This window comes from Marmota flaviventris, chromosome 5 (assembly GCF_047511675.1).
Source record: "Marmota flaviventris isolate mMarFla1 chromosome 5, mMarFla1.hap1, whole genome shotgun sequence".
In the NCBI taxonomy this organism is placed as follows: Eukaryota; Metazoa; Chordata; class Mammalia; order Rodentia; family Sciuridae; genus Marmota; species Marmota flaviventris.
This window is the reverse complement of record NC_092502.1, coordinates 124,106,075-124,114,455: the sequence shown is the minus strand read 5'-3', so window position 1 is coordinate 124,114,455 and position 8,381 is coordinate 124,106,075.

Below are 8,381 nucleotides of genomic sequence, written 5' to 3'. Positions count from 1 at the left end.
TATCACAATATGCTACTCTAGAATATGCTACTTTGACATTGGCTATTTTGAGTTAAAGGCACTTAAAAAACAGTAGGTGCAAGATCACTCTGATAGTCTGTTTCTATTATTTTTAAATTTGTTCTAATTAGTTATACATGACAGCAGAATGCATTTTGGTTCATTGTACACAAATGGATAACAGCTTTTCATTTCTCTGGTAGTATACAATGTAGAGTTGCATCATACGTGCAGTCATACATGTATCAGGGTAATGATATCCATCTCATTCCACCATCTTTCCTACACCTATGCCCCCCACCTTTTCCCAATCAAAGTTCCTCCATTCTTTCCATGTCCTTGATATTCTGTTTCTTAATAGCAGGAGATGATATTCCCATGTGAAAGATGGCCTCCGTGTAACAGAAGGAATGTGTCATTCTTATCAAGGATGGGAAGTTGAGATCAAGAACAATCTATTCAAACACACTCTTTTAAGGGACCCTTATGTCCCTGGTCATTTCTTTACCCAATTCCCTATCCTAGCCCAAGCCTCTTTGCCTTATCACATTTTCATAATTTACTACTCTCTACTCAATTCAGTATTTAAGCACTCAACTCTAACTGCTTCTTTGGGTCTTTATTTCTGTAGGAGGACTCCCATGCCATGTAAAACTCATTATATTTGTATGCTTTTCTCCTGTTGATCTTCCTCAGGTCAATTTTCAGGCCCAGTTGAGAAACCCTAAGAGGGTAGAGGTGAAATATCTTCTCCCCTACATATTTAACAATAATTGAATTTAAGCCTTTAAAAAATGGATGTGGAGTTTCCCAGAATAACTGGGTCAGTTTGTATTGTAATAGAATCAGAACAAAAGCTTTGAGTCACCTGGCTGTCCTGACTTGGATCTTTTTTCAAACACAGCTGTTGTTACCTTGAATAAAGAAGAACAAATCAAAAGTCCAGGAGAGTAGTGTAAGGACCTGGAAAGCCAGTAAACCAAACCATAATTTGATCTGCTACATGTGCCTTCAGGAGTTTATCTCTTGCACTAATACTGTGAAGAAATTTCTCTGATAATGAATGTTCTCTTACTGACAGATTCTAAAATCCTAGTATGCTGTTGCTCTCTTAGAGGCTTTTAAGTTAATGAAATTAACTAGCTTACTTGTCTTTACAATAAAGTAGTAATTAAAAAAGATAAAGCCACATTAATAGGCTCTTTTGGGGAACTGCAGCTGCTCCAATATACCAGAGGAGAAGGAGGAATTAAAATACCCAATGCCAGTCAAAGATATTTCTAGATTCAAAGCGCCTCATGTCTAATTCATTTGAAATGAGTGATGGGATGTACGTGGAATACATAAAGTTCCCATGTCCTTTTTCTCCCCCATATTTTATATATATATAAATTTTTATATATAGGTATATATATATAAATTTTTATATATAGGTATATATATAAATTTTTATATATAGGTATATATATATAAATTTTTATATATAGGTGTATATATAAAATTTTTTCTTCTTTTTTTTTAGCTAAAGAAATGACTTGCTAGACTAAAGCTAAATAATCCATAATCCTTGGTCCAGTGTACAAAATTGAGAGGCAATGTGTTCTTTATTTGTATCCTTGAAGATTAATATTTAATTGGTTTTTTAAAATATTCTTTTTAGTTGTAAATGGACACAATACTTTTATTTATTTGTTTATTTATTTTTATGTGGTGCTGAGGATGGAACCCAGTGCCTCACATGTGCCAGGCAAGTGCTCTACCACTGAGCTACAACTGCAGCCCTTAAGTGGTTTTTGTTTTGGGGTAGAATGTGTTTCATGCCAGATGAATTAGGATGCCTTTTTCTAGATATTATTGTTACAATTGGGATTGAAATTTATCATCCATTTTCTCATGTAAAAATATTGACTTATTAAATGGCCCTCTACCAATAAATACAGGAATTTTAGTGAATAATCCTAAATTCATGGTGATCACAGTGAACAGGCTCAGATTCAGAACAGTGCTATAACTGATATTTACTAACACTGATGCCATACGGTACATACCTGATCAATTTCAATGAAGTTAGTATTTAATGTGTGGGATAAATGTAATGCACATCACTGCCACATACAGCCATGTCTGTGAAAAGATAAAAAGTCATTATGGCATAATTTCATACCAGAATCATACTACCAAGACCCCTAGACCTCATGTAAAAAATAGCATCTTCCCTAGGCATAGTCACTTATATCTTGATCATATAAGAAAGGCTGTTTAATAAACGTCTCAGGCAGAAACAAATCCTCAATTTAAAAAATTGTTTTGTTATAGCTGACCCTTTAAATAACCCACTAATTACGTTCAAATAAAAAGGGTAGGACAAATGAGATATAATGGGATTTGCATGTGTGTGTGTGTGTGTGTGTGTCCCCGAACACCCAGGATTGGACCCAAGGCCTTGTGCAGGAAAATTAGTGGAATTTAAAACAAGGATTTTCATACATTTGCATAGCTGTTTTGCTAGAATATATTTGGCTATAAGTTACATTTAGAATTGTTGCTGTTATTCATCTTCAGTTTCTTTTAACCTGCCATCATCAAGGTGAACTGCTAGAGGTCCTACACAGGGAAATAAACTCCCCTAGCCTCTCTGGTAACATCCTTGGAAATTTTTCTTTTCTATTCACCTGTCCTGATCTAGGTTCACAGCCTGGATTAATTCTTGTATGCAACTGTGTGATGTTAAGAAACTTAAATATGACTCTCCTGAATTTCAATTTCCTCATCTGCAAAAGGAGAACAGTGCTATAGAATTCAGAAGTAATGTACAAGGCACTCAGCAGGGGACTCATCCAACAATAGACCCTGAATCAATAATAGTTATCTGGAAGAGCATATCAATGGGATTGATATGGAATTTCTTTCTGCTTAAGATATTTCATGATAATGAGCCAGAGTAACAGCCTTTCCTGTCTGGTCTCTCCCTGATAAACCTTAGGAAACAGAACACATAAGGTTTGATTTTTTAAAAGACTAGATAGTGTCCTCTAGTGGTAAACAGAAAAAACAACTAAAAGACAAGGACCATTTTTTTTTTTAACTTTTTACATAGGTTTCATGCTGAAATTAATCACAGAAATATGATAAAGCTATGTGATCAAATATAATTAATATTTGGACAGGATTTTAACCTTAATGCTATCCTGTGAAACAATATAATAAACACCCTTATCCTTCTAGTATATAAAAATCGTAGTTTAATTACATGAGCAACAAAAGAATCAGAGCCAGAAACATTTTTTGTGAGTTAAATGTGAGTACCTTGGATTCATTTTTGTACAAAAAACTATTACATTAAAATGATTTCAGTAGTACCTTAAGTCGAATGAACAGACTTCTTTTCATGTGCATATTGTAATAATTATTTCAGGATTTCTGATAGTCTTTGATAGTTTTGTTAAAAAGGGTCTGAGTACAGTGGTACACTCCTGTAATCCCAGATACTCAGAAGGCTGAGGCAGGAGAATAACAAGAATAACAAGGCAGCAATTCAGTGAGACTGTCTCAAAATTTTAAAAAAGGGCTGTGGAGGTAGCTCAGTGGCAGAGTGCTTGCCCATCATGCGTGAGGGCCTGGGTACAATCCATAGTACTGCAAAGAAAAATAAAAGTCAGGAAAAAGAAGGGAACTTGATGTAGCAACTTGTGTAATGACTGGGTCTGAATACTAGCTGTGAACCTGTAGAACTTCCCTTCATGGCACATTAGAGGCTAGTTCTCATAGAGTTGTTGAATTCTCACAATCTTCTTTTCACTAACCTGCTGTCTTTGAAATTCAACAGAGCAGCACAAATGGTGGCTGAAAGTAAGAACTCTGAAGCCAGACTGGGTTTAAACCCCAGCTCTACCATTCAGTGACTGAGTGAGCTCTATTCCTCAATTTCCTGTGTACAACAGCAGTGTTAATATAGCTGGCTTTCTCGGGACATTCTAAGGATTAAGCTAATATATGCACAGTAGTTAGAACAGGTCCTGAATCACGATTGAGCAGCTAGTATATGCTTACACCCTTTTAGGTGTTAGAGGGATTGAATCAGAGTCTTCAGATCTGGACCCTGCCTGCAAAGGGTATTATATGTGAAAATCTCGCTAAAGAAGCGGGCCTTTAGCCCACATCATGGTTTATAAGAGGAGGCATTTTCCTTAAACATTCCTTTGGCTTTTCAGCTCCCATTCTTGTTCTTCCAGTAAAGGTGGGTGACTCAATTGGAATGGCATGACTTTGGATACAATCCCACAAGGAGAAGGTGATGTATTTTCCAATCCAGGTAGGGAGTGTGTTCAGCCTTCACAACCTACAATGTAGCTCCATCAATAATAAAGGTGACGACTTGAGCTCACCTGCCAGCTATGTGCTATAGTTCTCCACTTGTCCCGAACTCAGTCTGAGAAGTAGAGAACTATTTGTTAAGGTCACTCTTGGTGACCCTGACCGAACACACTGACTCACAAAAGCAATTCAGTGCTAAGTTCAATGGCATGGTGTGGTGAACCTACCATGCACTCATTTCCAGAAATGAGAGTCTGGGATAGGCTGAAGCAGTGTAGCAGAGTGTCACAGAAGTCAGATTTAAACCGGCTCTTGAAGAAAAGGTTAGAATTTGTTGGGGGAGAGGGAGGAAGAAAGAGCCCTCCCTAAATCAAAGCATGTATTTCTATACAATTACAATAAAATATAAAATATTGTTCAGAATGTGTAAGTCATATTCTTGCTTGATGTCATGTGGTGACATAGCCTATCTATGCCAGAGATATGGATGACATAGTTCCTCCCTGCCTTTCTAATTACTAAGAATGGCCTGAGTATTTTGCATATATTAAGTCACTTACTTTTTTATTTGTTCATTTTTACTATACATCTATCTACTTGAGATGTATTTCAACATATCATACATGCGTGGAGAATAACTTCCCATTCTTGTGGTTGTACATGATGTTGAGTTACACTGATCGTGTCTTCTTATATGAACATAGGAAAGTTATGTCCAATTCATTCTACTGTCTTTCCCATTCCCCTCCCCCTCCATTCCTCATTTTCCAATTCAGTGAACCTCCATTCCCAGAAACCACATATCAGATATAACATTCAGCCTTTAGTTTGGGGGGATTGGCTTATTTCATGACAGTCTCCAGTTCTATCCATTTACCAGCAAATGCCATAATTTCATTCTTCTTTTGGCTGAGTAATATTCCATTAAGTCACTCACTTAAAAACAACCCTATGACGTAGATATTATTTACCCCATTTTAAAGCTGAAGATAAACCAATAAGGTGTAGAACTAGAATTTGAACCCAGGTTCTCTCACATTCTTCTTTGTGACTTTTTAGTGCAAGGGAAGGGGTTGGGTGGTTCTCCCTTGCAAAAGGGGTCAGTAAAGAGAAAAATCTGACCAAAGCAAAGGCTTGGACATTGGAGGATGCCATGGGAGGATGGGAGGGAGGTAAAGCTGGTTGGTGGTGGCTTTGAAAAGTCCAGCACAGGAGTTTGGATGTGGGAATATAAAGAAAAGGGGAGCTAGGTTGGTTTCATAGCTTAGTTATTGTGAATTGAGCAGCTATAAACATTGATATGGCTACAATCACTGTAGTGTGCTGATTTTTAAGTCCTTTGGGTATAGACTGAGGAGCAGAATGACTTTATGGCATTTGCTAGTAAATGGATGGATCTGGAGGCTATTATGCTAAGTGAAATAAGCCAATCCCCACAAAAACCAAAGGTCACATGTTCTCTCTGATGTGTGGATGCTATCACACAAAGAGGTGGGGAGGGGAAGAATAGAAGTCAGATTAGACAAAGGGAATGAAGGAAAAGGAGGGGGACAGGCATAGCAAAGACTGTGGAATGAATCTGACTTAACTCCTATGTGCATATATGAATACAATGTGAGTGAAACTCCGCACATATTCAACCACAATACTGGGATCCTAACTAGAATAAGATGTACTCCATGTTTGTACAATATGTCAAAACATATTCTACTGTCATGAATAACTAAAAACAAATAAAAAATAAATAAAAGGGTGATTCATCCTATCATGCTCCTGTTCAAGAATAATTCCATGTTGCTTATTATATTATTTCCAAAAGAAGATTCCAAGGGTTTGGTTTCTTAGATTAGACATTCTATAAACTTGTGGAGAAGGTAGATGAAATCAAAACTTGATCCATTGGCTGGGTCACCCATGGTATTCTCTCCTCCTTTTTTTCAAGCATCTGTCTAGAAGACAAGCAAGGCTGGAGACATGAACTTGAGATTTCATTAATACTTGAAAGCTGAAACTCCAAAATGTGAAACTCCCTGACAAAAAGATGTTAAAAGAGGCAGAAGAGAGGCTGACTGAGTGGGAGTAAGGGCAGCCCAGGGCTGTGGAACTGTACTGACCTGCACAATTTAAGGAGTTCCTAGTCACTACTTCAAAGAGCTGTAGAAATAACTTGGGTGAAGCCAGGAAACTTAACAATGGGCTTAGGAGGACTGAAAAGAGGAAAGTTGGCTTCTGCCCTTAGCACACGACTGCATAGACAAAGAAAACAAAGCCTGGTTACTGTCTGGCTCCTCACTCTTTCCCACCCTCCCAGGTCTCTGAAGTTGGCTAGGCAGGTGGAGAGGTGAGGGGAGTGAGGAACTGAGCCCTTGAATTACAAAACTGGAGTACTTTTTTTTTTTTTTTTTTGTACATTCAGCTTGTCTCCTCAGCATCACACCTAGTTCTCTCTGAAGTCTGCCCCTCTTACTCTCCTGGTCCTTTGATAGCTTCTCTGCAACCAACTGGACTTGCTCACATCAGAGGCCATTCAGGTTGTGGCTCCTGCTCCTGCCAACTGTACCTTCAAGGGGCTGCCCCAAGCCTGCCCCATGTCTCAGTCAGCCCCTGCTCTAACCCACCCTGGTTCTTTCTACTTCCTGCCATGAGGATTAATTAGCTATCATTTTTGTCTTTCTGGTTCCCCGGAGCTACTCTCTGCAACCTTCAATTACCTTGAAAGAGCCATAGGTGCCTGGAGACTTATTGCTTTGTGCATCAACCTGCTGTCTGCTTACCCCACGAGTGGTGTGATGGACACCCAGTAGGACCACTCTAATGAGTCATGCCCTTGTATAATCCCCTCCCCTTGAGCATTGATAGAACCTGTGACTTGCTTCTGAGTATGGCAAAGGTGATGGAATGTTGGGATGTTGATCATGTTTTGTTACACAAGACTCTTGGAGTGAAAAACTCACTGACTTTGAAGATGGAAACTGCCATGTTGTGAGACAGCCATGTGGCAAGGAACTGTGGTTGACTTCTAAGAGCTGACAGAAGCCTCAACCAACAGCCAGCCAGAAAACAGGGACCTGGTTCCTACAATCTCAGAGGAACAAATTCTGCCAGCAACTTGAAAGAATCTAGGCACAAGAGTGATTTCCCTCCAGCTAAGCTTCCAGAAGAGCACCAGCCCCATGCACATCTTGTCTGTGGCCTGTGAGACCCTGTGCAGAGGAGGCACTCAAGCCAGGCCTGGACTCCACCCACTGAGGAACTTGGAGGTCATAGATGTGTGCGTTTTTGGAGCTGCTAAGTTTGAAGAAAAATGCTTCACAGCAGTAGATAACTAAGAAAGGCAGAAGAACAAATACACTTTTGAGAGGCTTGGAAATAAAAAAGAAATCGGGAAAGGGGCAGCAGAGTCTTCAAAGCTATTTTAAGATAGGAGAACTTATCAGAATGCCCAGCCCATGTTGCCACATATCTATAATCCCCCTTATGTAAATGCAGTGATTATGTTTTTGAGGAGATATTTGAACTGATTAGATTCCCACCAGGAAAGCAGAGATCATCATGCCCCTTGAAGTTAGTACTACACATAATTCGTTATCTAGATGATGAAAAGCCAGAGGACAAGGAAGCAACCCAGAGGTCAGCAGCAGCAGGAAGCTGCTCCAAATCTGAAGGGTCATAGGGAAGAGGCAGTGCTGCCAGACTCAGAGGCCTGTTTCACCCAGCAGAAACTGACAGCCAGGGGCCTCTCGGGAAGTGGGACAATGAAGAGGCACCCCAGCACTGCCTTTCTCCCGCTCCAACAGCTCCCTCCAGAGCCTTCCCGAGGCCAAGCCCAGCTGAACATATGCTGACAGGAGAGCCTTGGAAACGCAGCCAACAAGGGTCAGCCCTGTTATGGGCTTACTCCTGTCGCCCCCAAATTTACATGTTGAAGCCCTAACCCTGAGTCACTCAGCATGTGACTTGTATTTGGAGAGAAAGTATTCTGGCCCTGAATGTCAGGGTCCCTCTCACATTCATACATGAAAGTATAATCTCCATTGGGAGGTGGAACATTTAGGAGATGATGCAAA